Below are 26,170 nucleotides of genomic sequence, written 5' to 3'. Positions count from 1 at the left end.
TCGTTTGGCGTGGTGCAGTAGTGAAAAGCTTGGAGGAACTATTCGATATTCGATTAGAAAATGTTCGGTTAAAAACCCTATTCGCTCCGAATTCGCTTCAAACTCAAAATTCACTATTTCGCACATGTCTAGAAAACTGCATCAAAACGCCGGTTTCTCGCCGTAGAAATAAATGTAGATTGGCATCGCGAGAATTATTTGTCGTAGTTCACTCTTTCATATCTGCGTAACTATAAAAAAAACATTCCTTCGCGTTTTCGTGTATATCGTGCATAGTGGTCTGATCTGATCTATCATTTTTATTAGTCTTCTGCACTGTGTAAATATACCGAAGTTTCTACTCGCCTTCATTTATGTCCGGAGAGCTTTCGGGGTCAGAATTATTTTGTAATATCATAAATAGTACAATATTGCATCTAAAAATAAAGTGTATGTATTTGTCCGTTTAAATTCTTGTATTTAAATTCTTATTTAGGCCTACGTATTTAGTATTTCATCGTTTATATTGTCTTATCTAATTTCCGGCCCTCCAGACTGCAACAGGTTTTCAATCTGGCGCCCTCAGCCAAAACGTTTGGAGACCCCTCGTTTAGTCCATAAAAAATCAGTCGAAACTTTTTGCCATTTTTATGGACCAAACGAAAAAAGCGAAGGAGTGTTACGGAAACGGGTGCGGATGTTTAACGGAGGTCTACCGAGCTTTTAGGATAAATTTCGGAGCAGTAAGCCGTCTTTAATCACAAAAAATTTGATGAAGGTAGTGAATGGGAAAATTCCAGAGACCCTGCACTTTACAACTTGTAGGCTTTCAACACGTGCCCCTGAAGGCTGGAAATTAATACTTCATAAAATCGGTACAAAGGCACTATTGAAGCGCAAATTGTTTTTATAATAGGAGGCGAAGATGTTGCCTCAGAACTCTGGCGGCAAACTTCTATAAAAAGGTTGGTAAAAATGTGTTCCCATATGACTAATGCCTTTGCACAGAAGAGAATTACATTGAACGATAGATAAAGTATTCAATATTTATTGAAAAAAAGCATATTACAATTAATATTCCGCTTTTTAATTTCTTAGAACGGAGGTTTTTTTTTTTTTTTTTTTATGCATTTTGTATTTTTGTGCCGTAAAGTGAATCGTAGTAAGCATAAAACGGGCTAGTTTGACGTATTGGGAGGCACTGTATTCTTTTGGATGAAACCGCGGGTCCTCCTAGATTGGGAAGGGTGTTTAAGCAGTGCGACTCGCACACGGGTGGGCCTGAGGAAAAGCATAGAAAAAAACAAACAAAAGAACTTGGAGGACCCCTAAGCTTCGCCTTCAAGAGTGGAACGCGACAAGCATGTTTTGCGTGGCCTAGTCAATAGCGTGTCTGGCTCGCAACCGAATGGCCGTGGGATGGAATCCCGCCTAAAATTCTTCAAAAAAATTTTCTTTAAGGCAAATTAGTATTTTTATGAAGTGTGATAAGTTTAGACATGACGAGACCTTTAATTCGCATTACATGTCATGTTTTAATTACTCTCATTCCAGCATGACGTCACGTTTCCATTGAGCGTTCTGGGCTGTTTGAAATTCCCGCGCGAAGTCATCGCGCTGTGACGTCACGACCCTATTGCGCAATCAGGATTTTCGCACCACGCTACCGGCTCCGGCTTCTCTGCGACACAAGCTCCTTAACGTTGTCGCGTTAAAACATGTCCTAATTGTATAGGTTAACTGGCTTTTTTTTTCCAAGACCAGGCCCCGTCAACAAATCCTTGTCCTCTATATCTTCTTTTTTTTTTTTTTTTTGTCCAGATATAAGATTGTGTTTTCCGGGCGATAATCCGCGAGCTATCTCTATTTAAAATTTGATATTCTACGCTGTGCGTTTCATCTCTAGATGCAGGCTACACAAAGATTTTTCTTTCAGAATTGTTCGTTGTGACCATACAGGCCTAAAGGGGCTGTTTGAGGTCACGCTTTTTCACGCTACGCACCACTTAGCAACACAAGGTCAAACTATTAGTGTGTTGCCCTTGCCTTGAATGCCCTCTCGTGTGACGCACATATTGGTATAGCTGCCTCCAAGCAGTGGGTCAAGATTTATCTCGAGGAGAAGCTCTTTGATTGGGCTACACACGGGGCAGGAACAATTCCTGGCTTCGGTTGTAAAAATGGTACTGCAGATAAAGTTACAACGGAGCCTCATGAACTACGGCCACGATGCCTCCGAAGCCAAGAACGTCCGCGGAATCCTTGAAACTGCACCATGGCAGAGCTGAAGCCAAGCCGCGTAGCTGCAAAGGAGTTTGATATTTCATAAAAAGGCACCTGCAAAAACTTCTAAACAAATTCGGTCACACACACAAACACACACAAAAAAAAGAAAGGTAAGCGCAGGGCACTAGCTTTTAGCCAAAATTGTTCTCTGCGGACGATACATCGAGTGCTGACCATAGTTCGTAGAATACTACTAGTCACTTAGTTAACAATATTCAGCGCAGCTACAGCTACGAACTGTTGGGTACTATGCTGCTTGATCGACCTTGTATATATCACTGTGAAGAGCTCAAAACGCACATACGAAGCATTCTTTAAAATCTTGATTTAGCATAAAATACTATTGTACACATTATATACATAACTCTTGAGAGCTCGGAAGACCATGCGTCTGGCGAACACCATACAAACGACAACAATACTTTATGTCACAATGTATATAGCAACATAATATTGATTTCAACACTGTGAGTCTCCAGAAACCTGCCTCACCATGTGCGCCCGCACGCTTAATATACTCCACTTCGGACTAAATGGAACAACACTGTCAAAGCTATTGGTGCGAGCGCCGTGCAAATAAAAGACTAGATATATATCCACGCGCTCGCGTCAGAATGTTTGAGAGGATTGTGCGCTGTGGTATGATACGGCGAAGTACATATAGGGAGTATTCACTGGCGGCCATATCCGTGTGCGCTGCTGCTGAGCGCGTGCTGACGGCGAGCTTCCGCAGTCCTTTTGGAGCGTTCATTTAGCACCATCAAGGTTGCCGGTCTTAGCAGGCTATTAATGTGAGCTCGTTCTGAGCATGCGCTCTAAACATCGCCCTCAGATATGGCGTCCAGTGAATACCTCCTATTCGCGGTGAGAAGCTCGCGAGGGGCGCTGCTGTTTTCCTCACTATGGGTAGTGCACCTGCTACCCTCGCGGTTATGTTTTAATTTTCCTAGTGCATAGAAGTGAGCGCGGCATTGCACGTGCTTGCACCAGCAGAGGAAGTTGAAGTATCCTCACTCTGGGTTGTGAAAATATTTAGATACCCAAACTTCTCGCTGCGAATATGGAGTATTCACTGGACGCCATATTTGTGGGCGCTGTTTAGAGCGTATGCTCAGAACAAGCTCATATTAATAGGGTTGCTAAGACCGAAAATCTTGATGGTGTGGAATGAATGCACGTTGCTTATAACTGCGGCATTAACGATATTACACTCGGACTCGGTTCATCCAGATCTTATAAATATATTGGTCTTTATATAAACAGCGATTTAACATGGATCAGCCACGTCAATCACATTGTTGCTAAGGAAAACAGCACACTTGGTTTTCTGTGACGGAACCTAAGACTTGCCCCCCCCCCCCCCCCCCCCCCCCCCCCTCCTTTGATGTAGGGCGAATTGCATATCTATCCTTAGTACATCCAAAACTAGAAAATGTTGCATTCATTTGGTCTCCGCGACAAAGTTATCTTAAAGACGACCTACAGAGTGTCCAAAAAAAGAGCGTTCTAATTTATTTATTCCGATTATTCTTATAACACAAGCGTATCCGTATTGCGTGAACAAGCGAACCTCCCTGAACACACTTTAAGGCGACAAATATTTCCTTTGCCACTGCTTTACCAGATTTGCCACTATAACACAACAGTTAGAAATAAACTATTTCCTCCTCCCACCTCATTTTTTCCGAGATTAGAGAACAGCTGCAAAATACAAGCCATATATGCATCCACCACTTCTTACGCTTACTCCAATTTATACCCTTCACAATAATTAAGTTGAACGCTTTACCCAACCACATAGTCACAGCTGACAATATAAACTATTAAAAAAATTACGCGAATTTTCGGAAAACACAACGGACTACTATTTTTGAAAGTAAGCGTGTTTAACTTTTTATCATTTTTTGTTTTTTTATGTTTTGTTGCTACTTTTTTGTTTTGTTGTTCATGAGGGATTATGCTTTTTTTGTGTTCCTATAAATATTAGCTGCCCGTCCCTAGTATAACGCCCTGTTCCAGGGCCTTCGAGGTATTAATAAATAACTAAATAAATAAATAAACACTCTCACTGCACAACTCCCAAGAGGTTCGACAACAGCAGGGCATTCAAGCTCCCTTCTGACTAAAACTTCCAGCTTTACCTTTCGTATGTTACATTACGTTCAATGAGCACCACTGAGTCGCCGACTGAATTAACCTGTTATGCGAAGAACTGCAGAAATTAATGTGACAATAAATGGCTAAATCAATCTATATCTCAGTGGGGAATCGGCGGCCGAGTTGCCGAGTGTGTTAGCACACTGTAGCTCGGAGCAAGGAGTGCTCCAAAAAGCGCGGAGAGCACTCCGTGGAGCTCGGAGCACACGGATCTGTGGTTTCAATCGCCGACACCCGTGCCCGTTTCGATCTGGATGAGCATCGTATACAGGCATGCAGTCGTGTACCACTACTGCGCGACGCACATTAAAGACTCCAGGCTATAGCAGTCGTACTGCACTAGTTAAATTTCACACTGTCAATATATAATACACAAGACACTCCGTATACATTGTCTGAGGCGTGCGTCTTTTCTGTTACTGCACTCGTCACATTTAGTCACACGAAAACTGTCTGGGAACATGTTCAAAACACATATATGTAAAAGCAAGCATGCTCCGAACATACTTGATGTCCGTTGGCAAATAATGTCTTTTGTTGATGTTTGAGCCGTTTGACCGCGACTTTGCGTCTAAACAGGAACGTCTAATCTGTGTTTGTTTTTGTGTCAGTGGGTTGAACGTCTCCCGCGGCGGTTCGCTCACCTCACGGTGATGACGACGTCTAAGTATACGCGTTGCGTTCTAAGTAGAGTTGACAGGACGCGCTGGGCACGCGGGGCTCCGCCACGGGAGCTTTCCACGACCCGGGCCAATTAATCGACGGGCGTCGATCAGCGCCGGAGATCTTTAGTGCTGCGCTGGAAGCTCGTCCGGCGTCTCCGCGGCGATTCATTAGCCCCGGCTCGGTTAATGGGACCGACGTCGGCGGCGGCGGCGTCTCCAGCTAAGGGCCGGGGGCACGGCCACGAGGCTCGCCTTGAACTGGAAAGCGCGGCGCGCGCGCACACTCGCGCGCAAGTCCGACTCGCAGTCCCGCATGCGCACGCGGGCGTAGCCTCGGCTGGCCCCGTTTGTGAAACGTGTACGCGTGACTTTCTACCGCGGCCTTTATTAGCATTCGCTAATCCGTCTCCCCACTCCTATATGGCGTATCGACGGGGATATATGATTAACGAGTCGTTCCTATCTTCCCGAGGCCGTGGGTTCGAATATGGTTAGGGAGAACGCGAGCGAGGCCCGTTCACGCAGATGGCGTTTGTCGACGAATAAGTCACGGGGGCTAACGCCGAGAAACGAGCGCGAGTTCACGCGACAATGTTGGGGCAGAATTCCTGGTTGTCATGGTAACTCGCAGTGTAGTGTCTCGACGTTGGCCAGCGCGACGTAGCTAAACAAGCACGCTCGCATGTAATACTTTCCCGCGGATCGTGTAAAGGGTAAGTCACCGCAAAGCATGAATGACAAAGGATAAAGAAGTTATGCCTCGGGAACATTATCTACCCGTTTTCGCTTGTGCGAATGTCGCCACCCTCTCCCCTGCAGTGCCAGTGCGAGCATTGCCTCTTCCCGTTTGGAGCGGAACACAGCAGCAACCCGTGGCCTTTAAACATGTGCTATGTTGTGTTCGGTATCACGGGCAGATTGCAGGTTTCGGTGAAGGTGTTTCCGAAGCTCCGTGCTACGCCAGCCCCTGCACATTTCGCAGAAAACTCGGAGAAACAAATCACAGCCATTGACGGAAAACGATGTTGAAAAAACGCGCACAAAGAGACAAGGACAAAAAAGGGAGCAACACAGACAGGCGAGTTCTGTGTCCCTCCTCTTTTGTCTTAGTCTCTTTGTGCGCGATTTTTCATCATGTTTAACGTTTACTAACTCGCCCAGCTTACCACTTTACGACGGAAAGAACTTGCCGGATGATGAAGCATAAAAAGGTTTGGAGCAAACTTCAGGTATAGCGAGCATGACGTGAGCAACTGTGACGTCATGAGCTGTGGCACATTGGACATCACTTGTAGTACGTGTACTTTCGCGCACAGAGCTGGCGGAGCCAATCACTGCTATCTATAGTGGAAGCTTTGTGACTGACAAGGCCGCGTGCTGCTCAGACTTAAAGATAAGGTCGGCGATGTGATAATGATTTTGACATGAGCGTATGAAACGTCATGCTTATAGCGTCACATCGCAGTGTGCTTTTATAGGTCTGAACGTGTTTCCGCCTTGTCCGTCACCGAGCATCCTCTGTAGCCCATCGTGATCGGCACAGCAATGGCTTCAGAGCCTTAATGATCAACAATTTTTAAGACATCGTAATGAGCTCGAAAGGCTAGAAAAAAGAAGAAAAAAACTCCATTAGCACATTGACTCTGAAAAATGCTCGTTCGTCTACTTTTCGTCACAGCACTCGAAGACCCGATCACTACCGAGTAAGCTCGACAAATGACCGGGCTATAGATAAATGACATTTTCACACTGCAATTTTAAGTCAGTACGAGTGTGCTCTGTGATCCCAGAATTTGGTCTTTTTTTTTTTTTCCTATGCCTTGCAGGCAAGCAGACGCACACGCATTTTCTGTGAACGCAGCGGTTGGCTTCCCTGTGGTTACCTTCGTTTACTCGACAGCCGAAATGTGCCCTGTGTCAAATACAAGGAAACGCACTCATAATAGTGACTGCCGTGTAGCGGCAGCAAATTAATTAATTCGTCAACTCGAAGCCTTGTCCTTATTATGGATTGATTATTATTATTTTAGTGCCCGGGACGTTTTAATAATATTGTTATATTTTGTCCTTGCACGAAGAAACGTACAGCGAGGTTGTGGAGGCTGACCCGCAACGGGGTGACCTTCGTCTTTTCGGTATGATGAATTGGTTCGCCTGAAATTTATCGACCATTGGCAATTGCCACTTTAGGGTGCCGACTCGTTTTCTCGAGAGGTTTGGTATAGCAGTGTTTGTGCATCTAATGAAAATGTCAGTTCCTACAGTCTATTTATATATACATATATATATATATATGTAGACTGTAGGAACTGACATTTTCACTGGATGCACAAGCGCTTCTGTCCAGAACGCCTGCTGTATATATATATATATATATATATATATATATATATATATATATATATATATATATATATATATATATATATATATATATAAGCAAAAAAAGTTTGTCTTGCAGGATAAGGAAGCGCTCTATAAAATTTTGGTTAGTGTATACTTTCCCGCCTGTCATATGGGAGAGCCAATGGCTGAAATCTGCGGAGGGAAATTCGGCTACTAGCAAAGCCGAACATATGTTGGGACATAAAAAAAAAAAGATTGTCCGCGCTGTGCCGAATGATATTTCAGGCAGTCTGCGCTGAGCACGCAGACTGCCTATACTTCGTCTCACCCTAGCATGGACTAACCGCGAAGGCTGTGCTAGCTCGAGCGGCCAGCCTTGACTGCCTTGACTAGAGCACTTGCTGCACGAGCGCTCGTGCAGCCGCCGCGGCTTCATTCAAAGCGACTAGCTCGCGGTTTTTAGCACGCGCGGCTAACAATAGTCGATACTAAGGTGAGACGAAGTATAAAGATTTCAGCGATCGGCTCTTTCCCGTGATTTTGCGGGGAAAGTATACGCTCTTGATTTTTTTTCTTGAACCTAGAGGTGCCTGAGTGCGTACACGGCAACAAAATACTGAGCGCATGTTCGTCTGCTTCTTGCGCAGGAGTCGCGGTGACGTCAGAAGGACGCTGAGCTCTGATTGGCTCTCATTGAAGGATAGTGGTTAGGTTTATTTTTATGGAACAGTCCGGTATATTTTTAGCTCACTAACTGTAGGGTATATCAGACAAATACTTTTATTGCGTTATTTTTTGTTACATACTGGATCGACGCGCGCAGCTCAGCGCTGAAACAGAAAGTATACTAAAAACAAGTTAAACGTGTGCTTCGGGTCTTGACGGTATGCTGCAGTGCAGGCTGCAGACTTAGGCATACTTTCTTTTTATTTTTTAAACATACGAAAATAATACTTTTTTGTGTATTTGTTTTTACGAATTATTTCTGCGATGTATATTTTATTCAGGTGGTTGAAAACTTACGGCCCGAGGTATACCGAGGATCGAATCAAGTGAATGAGGCATGACAAGTCGGTGATGGCCAATGGTAACAATGATCAACTTATCCGTATATTTACTGTTTACACCCAGCCTATTTACCCAAACAACCGTCAAACTTAAGAGACTTTTGATGCCCGTACTTCTTGTCACAATCACCGGGTCAACGTTTGGTCTACGGGCCGCTGTTGTTTGAGGAAGCAGACGACAGTTTGAAGAAGCAGACAACAAATTGAACGATCAGACGGCCGTTTGAACGTGAAGACGCATGGTCCGCGGGTGGTCCGGACAACTTGACGGTCTTCCCGCGTTCATGCTGGAGCAAGAAAAATAAATAAATAAATAAATAAATCTGACGACCACAAGTATCCGTGAATTCAACCGAAAGTGATTCTCGCACAATATGTCGTGGTTCTACGGTGTCTGGATTTCCCTTTTCACGGCACCTACCCCCGTTCTAGGACGAACCGAGCAGGCAGAAAAGATATGAAAAATGAACTTCACACCTTTTCGGCTCTCGCGGTACAGGTCCAGTCGCGGCGTTTTGACGAGAAGGCAGGCTTTAGACTTGTTTCTTCCAAAACAACACAGGAATGCCCGTCCCGCATAGAGACTTCCGCCCACAATGCCAGACCAGAAGTCAGCCTGAAGCACTAACACCCCGGCGTGACGTAACAGATTTGAGTTGGTATATAAGGAAATTCTCCAAGTCATGCAGTCATGGACAGAAAGAAATAGGCATGTAAACTTTCGCTGTCCAGAAAACCGTTCCAGGCCCCGCAGCACCAAGAGCTCTGCCCGAATGCATGCCGCTGACATTGATTAGGCACGGTGTGATCCTCAAACGTCAAAAAACACATTTTCCCGCCATGGAATACACAATGAAGCGCAACGATGGTCGTCTCTTGCGCAAACGATGATGGCTTTCGGTCTTTCCCGTTCTCCCAGAGAGCTAGAGAGTTGAAAGTTGCAAGAAGAACCACAGAGAGCTTCGATTGTGAGAAAGTCGATTTTTACTTTGCCTCTCTGAAGTGAACGACGAAACGTTCGCGGCCCGACCGGGCCGTCGGTGTGTTTAGTGACGCAAATGGGTTAACGAGTTTTCTTTGACGTTACTGCAGCATTTATTGAAGTTCTTTCGCTACGCCGCTCTGTCAGCGGTATACGTATACAACGGCCTCTTCTGCCTCCATGTTTGTTTGAGGAACGACGTATATCTTTCGAGTTGGCATCTTCTGTCAGAACCTTCTGCGATTGGCCGAGTGAACAACCCACCGCGCCGGGAATCGTGACTTCCTGTCATTTCTTCTAGACAAATAGATTCGGTATATGCACGCTGCTATCAGGAACCGTAGTCGCAGACGCGATTGCTTAATAAAAATGATATTTGATTTTTTTTTTTTTTTTTGTGGCTCGTGGCAGAGACATTGTTAATTAGGGCGACCATTATAATTAGGTCAAAGCTCTCGCGGCAGGGCGCTACGGTGGCGCTTTCTGTCAGCAGGGCGCTTGCGCAGGTGTTAAGTGAATCTGGTTGCTGCGCCCGCACAGTGTCTTTACGTGGTGTGGGCAAACGCCGACGTGTTTGTAAAGAACGTGTCGGTTTATAATACTGACGCCTCGCCCCATCTAGTTAGGCCATAGCCTTTCCTATACTCACAAAGCCTGGCAATTCGACGACGGAGCCAAATAGAGTGCCCGGGCGCAAATTTGGAGCACGAAGGCAGGGTAGCACAGATCATCAAAGAGCCATTTCTCGGGGAACCTGGACGTCAGCGCACAGCTTTTGCAGCGGCTAGGACCCGAAACACGCTTGTTCGCTTGGAAGAGTTGTGTTTCGGCGCCTCGCCGCAGCGGGGCGCCAGTTACGTGACTCTCCTCTCATCCGTTGTCTGCCGCTCTGCCTTTTCCATTTCGGCGGCCGCTTCTCGTGGCGATCTGCCAGGCTTTGTCAGTATATAGTAGGCTATGATAAGGCCCAACCACGTACAAGCGAGCGCGGCGCGTGCACGCGCGAACACGAGTATGAATCATCAAACGTATACGTGCTTGTTGAGAACAGCAACTAGGGCGGTCTCGGAGTGCACCCCCGTGTTTCATTGACCTCTCTGAAACAGCCTTGTTCGCCGGTCTGTCGCGCTCTATGCTCTCGCGTGTGGCGCGGGGTCCCCTCGATTTTAAAGTTATGCGTTCGCTGGAAGTCTTGCGCGCGTTGTCGTTCGTTTACCGCGGTGACTGAGTTTGTCGCAACCGGAAAGTTGGGTTCTTTGTGAATGGATACGGGTAAAAGAACGGGGGGCGCCTGCTCGCGTGCGCGTGGCGCGCGGTGACCGGGTCGATCTTTGCATTGGCCTCTTCTTCGCGACAGCGCGTTATGCGCCGACTTCGAAGAGAGTGTGTGTGTGTGTCCGTTGTTCCGGATCTCGGGGCCATTTTGTTGACAAGTCGGGCGAAACGTTTCACGCGAAACATCGTTTTGTGGTGAAGATAAGAACGAGCGAGTGGAATGGATATACGGCACTTGGTTTTCCGTGCGATTCGCGGGCAGAAACCATTAGAAGCGCGCGCTTCCGCATGGCTCAGTTTTGGAATCTATATGTTTTTGTTCACTATAGTGGAAGCATGTGCACTATGGAGCACAGTTTGCTCTTCCGGTAGAAAACAAATAATACCAAAACAAACCATTGCTAAACGCTTAAAAATTATATTTATATATGCTAAGTTTTAGAATAAGGCGAAGTAATAGAGAGTAGCTGGGATATCGTACGCTGAGGAAAGCGGTCCCAGCGGGTGCGTGTTCAATCCATAGAGGTATTATAATGTACGCTAGAGGTTCAACTGGCGCTAGTGTCTACGCGACTTCCGTGACGCAAGTTGAAGCAGCCAGCAACCAGTCTACTTTTGCGGTGCTCCTGCCATGGGAAAACGCACGTGCATTTTGTCTCTTCGCCGGAAAATAACGTGGGACACTGGTTATTTGGGTCGTACCGAAAAGTATGTACTTTGATTAACATTGTAAACGTGTAATTGCTTTAATTAGCGCATTTTTCTCCATCAGTGAACGATGTTTAACTTCGCTACGTTTCAGACCCAAACGTGAGTTCCGCAGCAGGTGTGTAAAAACAAGCGACGATTCAAAGCAAAATAATAATCGAAAGGAATGTATAGACTGTGTTCAAGGTTCGCCAGCATCCCAGTGACACTTATGTATTGCTAATATGCCAGTCCTCTCATCATATGAAAATGACCCCGTCGTGCATCCTTCCGTGCGGATAAAAACGTTCAAAACGTAAAGAATAAAATACGTAAGCAATAAAATGTTCTTTTGTTGTTGTTGTTTTTTTTATTTCTGCCAGGCAGCTTTTACTGGGCAATTGCTCTCAAAGATTTCGAGCGTGCGGGTGATGTTTTGAACGTAGAACAAGCATCTTCGCACAGAGCAGAAATGTTTCAAGCTACCAAGTACGTACGAATTATACGGGATATTTGCTCTTTTGATCGAGCGCAGGGAGAAAATGTACTCACTTTTCCCCATAGAAATGCATTACCGGAAGTCCATTTTCGACTGGTTGCTGTTTGCTTCAATTTGCGTCAGCACACTAGCGCCAATCCGAACCTCTAGTCTACATTTTAATAACTGTATGGTTCAATCCATGGTTTTGAAGTGACGGCACGAGGTCCCGCTAGCAAAGCGAAGCTCTAGCGTACGATCTACTAAAAGTCCCCATTATTTTTCGCGACGCTCTCATTGTAGAACACAAACTTTTTAGATACAGAGTGGTTAGCAAGAACTTAAACGTGACTCATTTGCGCTAATAAACGTTTGCGCGAAGATTTCCCTCGTACGCGCTGCCTTCTATTAGCGACCAATTATCCTAGGTTTTTCGGTAAAAATGGCTGGAGATGTCCCCTCACCCGTAACTGGGGAATCGGTCGTCATCATCTGTTGTTGCAGCCATTTACTCCGAACACTAAATAAAGAGCGTACGCTCTTCAACAATACAAATACGTAGGTTCTCAGCAAAACAGAGAAATTAGCGTGTCTGGTAGATTTAAGTAGACTAGGCGTTCGTCGGGGTAGATGTTGGCCTTACATAAACGCCCGCGCTTTACATACCTGGGCGTTTCTGGGACGCGAGCTGAGCGATCAGCGGGGACCCCACAAAGTGGCAGTGGCCGTGCTGCGGCTGTCGTCACGGCGACTTGAGTGACTGATTAATCGCTTCACGGGCACAATCGGTCTCGAAACAACCGTGTTGGCGGTCCGGTTGATTCCGCCTATACACGAAGTTCCTCAGCGCATGGCAGCTAGGTCCAGTTATGCAAAGTATTTGTCTGCTGTCAGACCACAACGTGAAGGTTCTTTCCGCCACCATTGATTGAGTGGGAAATATTCAGGGTTGCTGTTTGTTTATTTTTTGCATTGTCGGTCGGAATGTGATCTGTTTTCGGATTTTTAGAAGTTGCTTATGGAGAAGGTTTCAAAATAAATTAATTCCGGTGAGAGAACATCCAAGTTCCTGTCAGAAGCACCCGTTGGTTTTGTAATTAGGAGAAGGGTGAACATGGTTGGATTGCAAGAGCATAGGAAGCAAAATAGGGAACGTGTGTGGGAAAAGTCACGTATTTCTTGGAGGATTTGTTTTTCTTTTTGTGTTAATAAAAAGGTGTCCGACGATCTAGTGGTGTCAACTTTACGGCACCTATCTCTCTCAGCTATCGAACAGATGTCGAAGCAATCTTTAGCCTGCACCTACAGCTCGCTAACTGATAACTGGTATAGGCCTGTTAACTTTACCCCCAAAATACGCTTGTCGTATCTACCTTATATAATAGATGGGGTTTAGATAGATAGATAGGTAATCGATGTGCTTTTATATAACTTACCCAACAAATCATTTGTGATTTTTTACATAACAACCTCGTAAACGCAACATATTCGTGGATCTCAAGCCCCAGCTATGGTCAAGTCTACTCTTTTGTCAAAAAGCAAATTAGACGTTCGTGTTTAGACAACGTAAGATCGGTTCGTCATCGATGTATGGCGACCCTGGTTTACCCAGAGGAGAAATCTAGCCAGTGCAGTACCACTGCTGGACTGTGATCGCGCAGTAGTGATACACGAACGCACGTCGGTACGATGTTCATCCAGATGAAAGGGGACATGGGTAAAGATAGAAGCCGAGATCCCTAGGTTCTGCAGGGCGAGCTTTCACTCAGTGCTCCGACCTGCGGCCCGTGCTCCTTCGTTAAAATTCGTTTAGCGCCTTCTTCCACCGCCGCCTCCTGCCCCAACGACGATAGCTCATAGCCCGGAGCACTCACGCGCGCCGATAAACCGACACAACTAACGACAACCAAAATCCCCGAGAGAAACAAAAAACAACGGTAGACCTCAATCGCGCGCGAGGCTACCGCCGGGCCTCAGGGTGGGGCAGGCCTTTGTGGCCTAGCTACTGCGTATCGGACAATGTCCATTCCGCAGGGTGAAAGCCGATCAAGTGGGGACCTAATGCTGTCCGAGTCGTGAGAGAGCGCCCTGAGCGGCCGCCCGGGTCCCCCCTTTCGCGTGCTCGGCTACCGGTCGTCGGTCTGTCGGCCGAACTGGCTCAAGGAGCAGCACCCTACACCATAAGCCGCTCACTCCTGAGCTGACAGTGTGGAGGGAGCTACGCGCTCGCCCGAACCGATCAACCGGCTCCCTTTCATCACCCGAGGCCGCTGTCTGCGCGTGGGTATGCGCGGGAGCGTCATCGCGTGACAAAGAACAAGCGTACGACTAGTCCAACAAGCACGTAGCTTTCAACCGCACTGTCAGCTTAGGTGTAGACGGGTTAGTGCATAAGGCGCCCGCGCACTTGTCTCTCTGGTACGCGGCGGTTTCTGTGGGTCGACCGGTGATCGTCGCCCGCGGACTCTGGAGCGTTCGTGATTTCCGTTCAATGCTTCGCGCTTTTTGATTTTTGTTTTGTTTCGTTGCTGCTGTCGCCTTTGTCGCTCGTGTCGACGTCCTTCCTTGCGGCGGCACTTGGGGTGAGCGAGTGAGAAAAGAAAATGAAGAAAACGAGGGTTCGACGGTTTTGTGAAATTGATTTTTTTTTTCTTTTTGTGCGTAACGTCCTTGGAGATGGTGTCGACGCCCTGCGAGGTGTTGATCCGAGTGTTGTGCAAAATTAATACACGCCCTGAAACGTTCTGTTTTGCAAAGAGGGTTGTCACTGTATGTGGAAACTGTTTGCTGTGCATCTTTTTTTCTTTTTTTCTTTTTGGTGATATTGTTTTTGTACTAATTTAGCGGCTAAAACAGAGACTCGGTCTTCCATACGAAGATAGGAGTGTGAGGTAGTTACGAAGTGAAAGCTTGTGGATAGAAGTGTTTGGAAGTACAATATATTTCAAAAACTTTGTCCTTCGGGTGTTTGTATATTTTAACGTGTGTTTTCCTGGGACTGGACGCTTGTCGATAAGGTCATCGCCTTTTCTCCTTCCTGTTTCGCGAGAACGAGGTTTTAGATAATTTTTTTTACTTTGGTGTGTTTAATCGTTTTCGCTCTGATTGCTCCGCTCTGAGTCACCGCTCCACGATTCTCAAGGCATTTGCAGCCCATGGGTAGAATGTGTACTCAACGAGCGGCGGAACAGTCTAATTCATGGCCGGCAAGAAACCTCGCACGGACGCCTAATTGGTTAACGTTAACTCTAATCTCACAAAATGAGGAACAACCAAAACAGGGTCTCCGCAACAGTGTTGCCGTTTCATTCGTTCACTCGCTTAATCTCACTGGCTGTCTTTGTGGCGGCAGGGAAACTCCGATTACGCGCAACGTTATTGGCCAATGTCTCGGAGCACGTTATTCTAATTAACAAAGTTAAGCATGGTTTATTGTGGGCGCCGGGCGCCTTTCTTGTGCCTCGAAGGACTACCGCATTATTTGTTTATTGATTATTTAATATATAGTGCAGACCGCGTGGTTCAATAATGGTAATCATCTAACAACGCTTCTAAGTAAAAAAAAAAAAAATAAAAGACACGTAGCATGTTTTATTTGAGATGTTTTTGTTTTTGTTTGATGCTTTCGTGGGATGAGGTCTATAGCTTGTGTATAATAACTGTATCTCGGTCTTCTAACTGGTGTTTATTCATTCTTTCAGGTGCACAGGATTTCGAAAGTCGTGACTCGTTCGAGGTGAGCTTTTCATTTGTTTGTTTTTGTTGCATGCCTGCAGAAAAAAAAAAGCCCGCTTTAGTTACTCCACTTAAATCCACAATGTTATTATGTTAAATCAATTTCTAACATTTATGGCTTCGAATTACAATAAACATTTGTTTTTGCGACTTTATTTCATCGAATATGTTTGCTAAAGGTATGAAAACAAAAACTGAAATACGAGAATAACCCGATCCGCCTATTACTCCATAAACCGCTAGGTTTGCACAGCGTAATTTGGATACAATACTTAGGATAACATTACCATATTCAAACGCTTTACTTGTAAGCTTTTCTCTTCTTTTTTTTTTCGGCGAACTGATACAACAGCATTAAAAGCATTCGACGTCTATCTTCACACTTTCTTGCATGGGTTTCGATAAAGTTCTCTGACACCCCCAAGAATTTTTTTTTTAACAACTTATACTACATTTGCTCGCTTTCATTAGGAAATTAAACAACCAACAACACTATACTCACCCGAAAGAGCAAAACGAACTATTTTGTGACTCAAGGAAGTATCAGCTGCCCCCGCTTGTTTCTTGTTCACAAGCATGTTGTTCATGTGTAGGCTGATGTCACGGTGGCACCCAAGCGTCGCCTGTTATTAGGGAGTTTTCGTAGACCGCATTTCCCCCTCCGCGAAGCGTTCCGCAACGAATAAGCCACTACTGTGCCTGCGCGCCGATGGCCTTGGCTAAAGTCACTGTACGGGTTCCCAGAGTAATGAAATGAAACTCCGAAGGTTCGTTTGAGAACCGCGTCGCGGCGCTGAATCTGAAACAATGGCGCCGCCATCTTGGGTCCACGCGTCGACGTTGATATGAAGGCAATAGTGACATGTTAGCTGAACCCAAGATGGTGGCGATCAGAGCCACTTGAAGCGCTGATGGAGGTCAGTTTGGCGGTGCTTGTGTCAACTGATCGCTAGCGTCCAGTGATGCTCACAAAGCCAAGACATGATCGGCTAGAGTAAGTATGTTGTCGGCGTTGTTGGCAAATCGCTAAAAGAAAAGAAATGCGTTACTCTGGGAACCCATGCAGTGACTCTAGCCTTGAGTGCAGAGTTCCGAATATTGTAGCGGGTCGCGGAGAGCGTTGCGGATCTGTTAAAACAATCTACAAAAACTTTCTATTGTCACTGACAGAAACGTAACCCTAACACTATAATGATGCGTATTTAGCCAATACCGTATAGAAAATGAGGTGTGCGTGTTGTGTCATCGCTAGTTAGTCTCCCACCCGCTCAAACCAGAAAAAAAGAATATAATTGCTGAATTTGGACGGTAGCCACCGCAAAGTGGCAGACACGTACATCTTGGCGTCGCCGTCCACTCGCCCCGCACTCCTTGTGAACCGCTGCAAGACTCGTTCGCGGCGACGCGGACGCGAGCTACACAACTCAGCGTGCATTCATAATGGCGAGGACCTTAGAGGAGGTGACACTGATTTGCCACGTCTAAGAGCAGACCTGTCAACCGTTCGTGTTGTTTCTCTCGGTATGAGAGCAGCAGGGCGTTTCTTTCGGGTACCCGGCCCGCCAGTCAATATCACGCAAAAAACAAAACTTGCCCCCCCCCCCCCCCCTTCCCTTTCCCTCCAATTCGTCATCATTAGTGCATCAACGCATCTCCGCTTAGCTTGTGTTTGCATCGCCGTCAGGTCGTCTTGAAGCGCCTCAAAAAGAAGTGGGATGCTACGCGCCGAGAAACAGAGAGAAAGAGGAGGAGAGGAGAGCGCGCGGCGAAATCAAAACGCGGAGCTCTGGTTGGAACGACTAGTGGGTAGACCTAAACCTATAGCTGCCTTTGCCTCCACTGTACTCATCGAACGCGTTCGAATGCGAAAGCCGAACGCCGGACGCCGGCGTTCCGCTCGAAAAGTATGATTGAAGTGCAACGGCAGAAGCTTAGTAAACCTAAAGGTATACGTTTATACTCCAACGTAACGTTGACGGGCGCGGCGTAGCGCAGCGCGTACAGATACTGATTGGTCGCACATATCGAGTTCCCGGTTGCCGGCCAATGAAAGGCGCGCGTTCTGTGCTACGCTGCGTTCACTGCGCTCAACGTTGGAGTATAAACAGCCCTTAAAGACAAAAAGAGGCGAAATAATATGCTCGCGTTTTAACGGGTTCGACGAGGGCAGTGGAAACAAAAGTAGTTGTAGCTTTAGCTCTACCCTCTAATCATTCCAACCTGAGCTCGGCGTTCTGACGTCCTCACGGGCTCTCGTCTCCTTCTCCCCTTCATCTCGGCGCATATAGCTAATGTAGCACGCGGCGACGCCAAAACCGACGCGCTTGGTGCGGGTCGGGGAGTAACTAACAATGACGTCACGGGCAGGCCTTTTCTTGTATAGGTGTTACTGCTTCAGCAGGCGCTCGTTGCTTTCCGCCTGCTTGGACTGCGCGTGGGGCTGACAAGATGCCGAAACCTGGTCGAAGGCAGAAAGCTCGCGCTGGAGGTGGGAAAACTGAAGCGCCTTCCTGGCCGTTCTCATTGTGTCAGCTCATTCTGTCGGGGATTATGCATAACTATGTGGCCGTAATATTCGCCGTCGGAAGTGCTGTATTCTGACGGACTATCAAATTTATTTTAAATTTTAAAATCGAATTTGTATAGCTAAAAGAAGAAGAAGAAAAAAAAGAAAAAGAAGCGGGGAAACACACAGCTTCTCTAAAATACTACGTTGCACAGTGAAGAAAATCCTGCAGGATGTGCTCGGGCGAGCGTAACTTAGTTCTGGGACGAAAACCGTGGGAGAATAATTTGATCGGGACCATCATTTTCCGCTTCTCGGGTAGCCGGCGTCTAGTAGGCCAGACCATTGTTTTCTACGGGATTTTGACAAGTGCGGGATATATGGTGTGCGCGTCCTGACGTTCCCGCGATGTCCTTTCTTTGTTTGTTTGGGTGCGCATATGCGTGCTTGTGAACGTGTCCGGCACCTCATATTCGTAGCTACTTACATGTTTGTGTGTGTGTAAACTTTATTGTCAAAATGACGCCCCGTCTGGCGGTAATAAGAGGTCCCGATAGCCTTCGTCACTCGGGGTTTCAAATGAGGGGAGAAGCATTGTTTTGGACGAGAAGGGGACAGGTTGATATATGAGACAGACACGTGCAAGCTAGCGTTGACGCTGTGTTTTCACGTAACGTAATCTGTTGCGCTTTTTTTCTCTCTCTTGTGTGTGTGTGTGTGGGGGGGGGGGGGGGGGGTATAATAACCCGACACTTAATTCCGCCGTCCCATAATTTGTTCTCACGATTTCTTTCTGCTTCATCCTAAGCGAAAATGACGTGAATTGTTCATAACTTGTTCATACGTCTTCGAGTTTGGTCAACACCCCGTACACCTATACAGCACTGTGCGGACGTTATGCTGAGCTCGGAGCACAATTTGCGAGTACAGCATGGTTCGGTCAATGTTGCTTCCAAGTCACGCCACTCAACCCTCCTCATATACGCTCCAGACTTAAACTGTTCCGGGTGCTGCCTCCGCTTCTTTCGGCCAATCACAATATCGCTTGCACGTGCGTTAAGATGAATGAAAACGCATATATCATTGTTCATCTTATAAGCAGTAACTGTCTACAACCAGGAGTCATGGCTCAATTTAGGTTACGCGTATAGGACATAAGTTTGGCGTCGTACTCAGCAGGACCACCGCGACTGCCAGAGATGGGTATAATCTACTTCTGACGGTATTAAAGTTTTATTGCGGTGTCAGTCAGGAGTCCTTCTACAAATGACCGAGTCTCATAGTTCCTAATTGAGTCAGAATATTCACTCTAGTATTTCTTGCATAACGGGAATTATAAACAACGAACTTTTCAATGCAATATATAATCTACGTTAAAAAGAAAAAAAAAAAAGCCCAGACAATTTTTTTTTTTTTTTTTTAAATAATGGACATTTTTTTTTTCGATAATCTTTTATAGAGAATCCATTCGGCGCCTGCAGCAAATTAGCCTTCTTAATATCTTGGGGAAAATATATCTCGAGCAAATAACGAAACATTTAAAGTAATTTAACAGTTCCTGATGCTAAACTCAATGGAAGTAATTTTTGCCAATTTCTGGCTATTGCCACTTAAACTCAACCGACACAAACGTAAAAAAAAAAAAAAAAAAAAAAAAGATATGGAGCTTTGGGATAAAGCACAGCGAAGACTTCTTTCAGCGATCCAGCACTTTGGAAAGCACTTATCCTAAGCTTCACCCCGTGCACTAAAGTCACTGAGATGTCAAGTAGCGCAGGGCACGGCGAGTCGCGAGAATAATATTGCCGCGCGCGCAGTTGACCCAGTATATAGGCAGCGCGCCCGTGGCATGACGATTATCGTGCACGCTTGGTTCCCACGCAAAGGGCCACGGTTCGATTCCAGGCAGCGGACGTACGTTTTTATTACCTCTGTAACTCTCGTATTCTAGTACATTCGAGAACCCTGTTGCGTATTCGAGGTCCGAATGTTCTAGGCGCCGAATGTTCAGAGTCTCCACGGGGCGAGCCAGAGTCCGTCTCGCCCCAACGTTCGATCCTGCTGTTTCACCGCCATCGACGCCTTCGACGATAGCGTTTGTCTATTTTGTTTTGGGCACAAGTTCGCCCCATTAAAGATTTAGTTTCCTTCAGTTTTCATCGCCTCATCAATTGTCAGTCGTGACGATATTAACGCCCCGCAGCAAATGAGACGGTGATATGTGCTGATAAGAACGCCAAAGCACCAATCGCGAAGCAGGAAATGTGAACGCTGTAAGCCAAACACTGCGTTTCTCAAGCCGCGCAGTAACTATAGGAACACGTTCCAAAGCTACGGATACACGTTCCTACTGTTACGTCTAATGTCGGATACAAGTTAACATTAAGAATGCGCCAAGTAATAAATATTATCCCGTATCAGCCACGGCATCGAATCGCTCCGCGGGGCAATTAGGAGAGGTAGGCCGTGCCATGATGTGACGTCGGTGCGATGACGTGAGCCTTTCATGCGCGCAAGTCACAAGCTGTTGAGATGGCGTACGTGCAGATTCGGCGGCGTTTTCTATCGACGTAAGGACTACGTTTTATTTCGTTCCCGACGAGGGCCTATTTGCTTCGATACGTGGGTGTATCAAGAGATAGAGAAACCTGTTGACTCGATCAGTTTCGAAACGCGAGTGGGATGGCGGTCGAAGGATTCGTGGAACTGTTGAAGCTCTATTTATAATCAACGCTGGTTCGGTTTGAAGGTGTTTATTATCTGCATGAACGAAGGAACTTGATTAGTCTCTGCTGTATTATAGCCCCCGTACTTTGCGACACATATTTGACTATGTGGGATCAAGCTGTTGAATAAACCTTGGACGGAAACGGTGCTTTTAAACTGGTCAGAAATCTGGACGCTTACCTACCTGGTGGTCGCAAGGTGGTCTCGGGAGGCTCCTGAGGATGAGGTTGTCAAAGCCGCGCTGAAAGTTTTTCGCTCAACGCTCCGGGAGACTGTGTTTCACTCACGAACGCCGGGTGGGCCTCGGCAAGGGACTTTTTTGGGCATCGCGGAGGAACAGCGGCCCGTGGTGATGAGGTTGCGAGAGGAGCTTTTGGCGTATTCTTAACTGGCGTCTGACAAAACAGCGCCACGAGTTTCCTGGCCCGAGAATGTCCTCTGGAAAAAGAGGCTTTGATTTTCGCCTAGCTCCCTTCGTGGATCCCAGCGATTGGGGTTCTCCCAAGTGTTTTGCAGGGAAGTAGACACTCTAAAATCGCTGTCAGCTCAAGAAAAAAAAAAAAGATTTTGCGCATTGTTTACACACCGCGCGAATCAATTCTTACAAGATTTGGTTGTCAAGAAGTACACATTTCAAACGCCTTTGGCGTTTGAAATGTGTACTTCTTGACAACACACACATTCTCATATATCTCTCATTCTCCACATCCAGGGGGAGGTTAGTAATGCTCCGCAAAAAACCGGACTTTTCTTTTTTTTTTTTTTTTTTTTTTTGCTACGGTTCTTGAAGTGAACACGAGTAGAAACTTCTTAGAGCGTACTTTTGAAGTATCGTTCATCGCCAAATTTTGCGGTGGAGCAATCGACTGATCTGGTCGAATACGTTTTGACCGCGGATATTCGCAATTTGAATCGATTACTCTTTTCTTTCTCGTCACGTTATACCAGATTGTCAGAGGATGACTCAACTCGGATCAAACGTTAAACAAAAGTCCTATCACTTGGGACAGGTAAACTCCAAAACTGCGGTCTCACTGCTCTAACTACGTGCCAAGGGAGGTGTCCTCTGCTGACATGATGATAGAACCGTCTGCGGACATGCCTCAAGCAGATGTTACAAGCACGCAGCGGCGGATCCAAGGGGGGGGGGGGGGGGGGGGGGGGCGATAAAGGCGACCGCCCCCCCCCCCCTTATACAAAGTCGACCCCCTCCCTCCCCCTTCTCGGAGGGCAATTTGACATGGGTGGACCCCCCTTGCACAAGAAAGAATGGGAGAATAGTATCCTTAAAAATTTTCAGCCCCCCCCCCCCCACCAAAAAAAAAAAAAAAAAAAAAAAAAAAAACCGGAGTTTTGGATCCGCTTTTGCAAGCACGCTTGCTTCATAGTCATACATATAGGTATGCTTGGAGACTGTCTTATGGGAAGTGAAACCGCGGCTAAACGGTCGGAGCCGCATGTGGTACAATTGTACCGTTACAGCTATTTTCCAGTATTTTTCTTTTACATCATTGATTTAAACACCAAAAAGCGGAAAGGTTGAATGCTATTCAACCTCTCCGCTTTCTCTCTCTCTCTCTTTCTGGGTGGTTTGTTGGTTCTTTTTCAACGAGCACACGTTCAATATGTTGACCCATTTCTGCTTGGGGAGGCCGCATGGCCGCATTCGAGAAAGAAAGCTCTCTGAGATAACAGCGACGACGTCTAACATCTTTCTCCCTTTCCTTAAAGGGAGAGATGGGAAGAGGATAATGTCACGAAGACATTCATTCGAGGATCAGAAGGACGGGCTCCTTTTCTCGAGTTTCACGTACACACACGTCGAGTTCCGTGCGATCCCAATCGACGCCCGGTCTTCAAATGCAAATTCCCGACGGAACGGCAAAAGAGAAAGTTATGGAGCAGCTCTTTCATTCGTACACCGGAGCATTCGGTGACATTATCCTCGACATCGCGTTTCGCTTCTTCCTCTAGGTCTTCGGATGATGTCCCGTTCTGCTGCTATTCGACATCTGCCGCCTATTTCTTTATTATTATTTTTTTTTTTTGTCGTTGTAGTCGTTGATATTGCGGCCGTTCGTTTCTTAGCGTCGGCGGCGACGACAAAACACGACGACGGAACCCCGCAACGCTGAAGGTCGTTGGTCCTCCGCCCTCCCGCTCGCTGCGCTCTGGCCGGAGGGGGGAGATCGAGGCTGCGATTGTTTCGCGTGGATTCCAGCACGGCGCACTTCGATTTCTCGTGTGTTCGTTTATTTATTTGATCGCAATCCGAGTGTGGCAGGGAGCATATAACAAAAAAGGAAGCACGTACCAAACAACAAAAGTAGCGGCGCTTCGTTCCAGTTTTGTTGTTCTTACGGTTTATTTTCGTTTCGATTTTTGAAGTTGCTGGCTTTCGAAGGAAGTCGAGTTGTCCCCATGTCTCCTAAGCGAAATATATTTTTTCTTTTCATTTAAGGAAGGAAAAAAAAAAGGCGGGGGGGGGGGGGGGGGGGGTGGTAGAGTCTTTCTGGTAAAAGCAGTGTTATAACTTTCGGAAAAGAGGGAGGAAGTTACTATATATACGGGTAATGTTGTTCTTTGGTGAACGTTGAAACAGTTAGAGGAAGTACTTATATGGTTGGGGGGACCGAGTTCTCCAGTGGTTCTTGTCGTTCTCGCTGTACAAGTGGCAGTTTGGGTTGCGTATTCCTAGTTGTCTCTCTGGTCTGCTTCCTTTCTGATTCATGGTCCCATTATTTCGTTCCACGGAGTACGTTCTCGACAATCGGTCAAGCGAAGTGTGCGAAGGACTTCCTTCGTTCCGTCTTATTGCTGTTGTCGTTGTCGTCGTCGTCGTAGTTGTTGTTGTAGTTATTGTTGTTTGTCCCGGAGAGTATTAACTGTTCGCATTCTCGCGTTTGCGAAGATTAACGTGTTACCCGCGAAAGAGACCGAACAGCTGTAGCTCTTTCCATTAGCGCTCACAAGAAAACAACACTCTCAAACCTCATTTCGTTTGCGTTCGCGTCTCTGCGTGTCCCTGTGTGTCTGATTAAAATGTGCTTAGTCTTCTTTGTGAACTTATCAATCCGGTCCTCAGATAATCGAGTTTCAAGCATTCCATTCTGCGCGCTGAAATGCACTGATTATCTTTTGTCCTTCTTTTTTTTTTTTCTTTTTTAGCCACTCTACCGTTCAATTTCGTTTCGTGTCGCTAACTGTCGCCACGGTAATCCGTTTCGACCGATTACCCCTCGCGCAGCACCGAGTCCAAATGATAGGAACGCCAACCCGCGTTTACACGGACACCCGGCTCTCGTTCAGGGGCTCCTAAGTGCCCCGGCGCACCGCGTGACAATTGCCGATCCGGTCCGTCTGAGATCGAAAGGTGTCTTTAAGTGAATGGGCCGCCGAGATTCGTGTAAAGGTAGCCCCGCCGAACGCTCACGTTCGACCGCCTTTCATTTGTGTCATTTAGCTTCCGCTCCTTCCGACGCACGCTCACACTTTCAGCAGCGTTAACACTCCGAGCTGTGGTGTTCACTGACAGTTATCAATCTTGGTCCTCCGGTAGGGCGTGATTGACTACTGATCGGATTTTACCAGTTAACCGATCGTCTGTGATGAGATCTAGGGGCGCGAAGGTTCCGAGCTCTCGAGAAACTTTCCGTTTGCGCGTTCTCAAGGCCCTTTCGCGGCTCCCTCGAGGTGTCCTAGAATACGAAGCGTAGACCGGGTAGCCCAGCTCCACAACCCGTGCGGCTCCCCGCAGGAGCTTCATCGATCCTTTAACTCGCTTACTTTGATTCGTGGAGGCTGTATTGTTGAACGGAGAGCTCGACGGTTGCACGCATGCAAGCCTCTCGGCGAATAGTACATCAACTCCGGCGTTCGGCTCGAAGACAAACGAAAAGGGAGCGCGGGCTCAACGAACAACAGCGCTAAGGTGGTGAAACAAGCGGACATAAAAATAAGAAAAAAAAAATAAAAAAAAAACAAGCAGCGCCACCCGCTCTCCCGTCTGCTCGGCTTTTGGCTCACGTCACTTCGTGCTGCTGCGCCCTTTGAAAATTACTTTCACCCGTCCGCGCACGCCTACATCGCGGGACGCGATCCAAACCGGATTGTTTGCGTTGCCGCTCTACATTTCCTAATGAAAAAGTATTCCGCGATAATGATGTAGCGTATACGGTTAGCTTTTCCGGCGGTGGCCTTATATAAGCGTTCGTTTCCGCTGTTTTATTACGTGTTTTTTATTGTTTTATTTTGTTCATAGTCGTTGTTTTTTGTTGTCATCGTTTCTTTTGCTTTAATTTCGCCTCTCGAATCTGTGTTGCGGAAAGGGGCCCGGGGTGTCTGGTTCGTTTGCCCGTGTCTGCAATGCATCGAATGACTCGCGTACGGGTCCCGTTATGCCGCAGTCACGACCGCCATTTTCTCCCTCGTGCGCGCGGTCCAGGATAATCTAGAGGTGGCGGAAAGAAATCTCAATTTCTCTCTTCCACGCACGCGCACCGCCAAGCACATCCACACTAGCACCGACACACACATGTGCGGATGTGAATGCGGAGATACGTGTTAGTTTCTCCCTCTCCCTCTTTCTTATTTTTTTTTCTGTCTAGTTTAGTGTTCATTTGGTTAAGGTGCTAGTCTGCGAAGCAAACTTTGTTCTGGATATAATCTAAATTAACCAGAGCCGAGCGCGAACTCAAAAGTCATTAATGTTTAAACTAAGTCGACCCAAATTAGCCGGTGTATGTCGGACCTTCCATATGGGTCTGCCATTGTAAAAAGGGTCGCAGAGTTAAGAATAACAACACCAGTTCCGGGGCGCACGTATTTATGTACTTCTCTTTTTTCTTTTTGTCGCCATTTTTGTTTTTGTTTAAAATTTACGAAAGGACTTCCGAAAGATCGTTAGAAGGAGGAAAAAAGTAATTTTAGACAGCTTCCGTGTTTACATTTGAGGACTCGGACGAGGGAAGTAATGCGGAGCAAGGTACGAACTTTCGGCTCAGTCATGAAGATTCATACCAATATAAGTCTGTGATGTAATCCACATATTGTGCAACTATATGCTTTAAAGCTGGACATACGATAATGTGTAGGAAACTGGTGATGCTTATTCTCATTTCTAGTGGCAAACAATGCGTAAGTTATATGTGACTCTTCCCCGAAAGACAACGCAAGTTATATACCTTAGCTTACTAAACAAGTTAATTTACAAACAATGACATCGACGTGGGAAAATGAACACGGGCAAAACTATAGTTAAAGAACAGGGACGGACGGCGG

The sequence above is a fragment of the Ixodes scapularis genome, unplaced genomic scaffold (assembly GCF_016920785.2).
Source record: "Ixodes scapularis isolate PalLabHiFi unplaced genomic scaffold, ASM1692078v2 PGA_scaffold2__306_contigs__length_199485367, whole genome shotgun sequence".
Lineage (NCBI taxonomy): Eukaryota > Metazoa > Arthropoda > Arachnida > Ixodida > Ixodidae > Ixodes > Ixodes scapularis.
Note: the sequence above shows the minus strand (reverse complement) of the source record.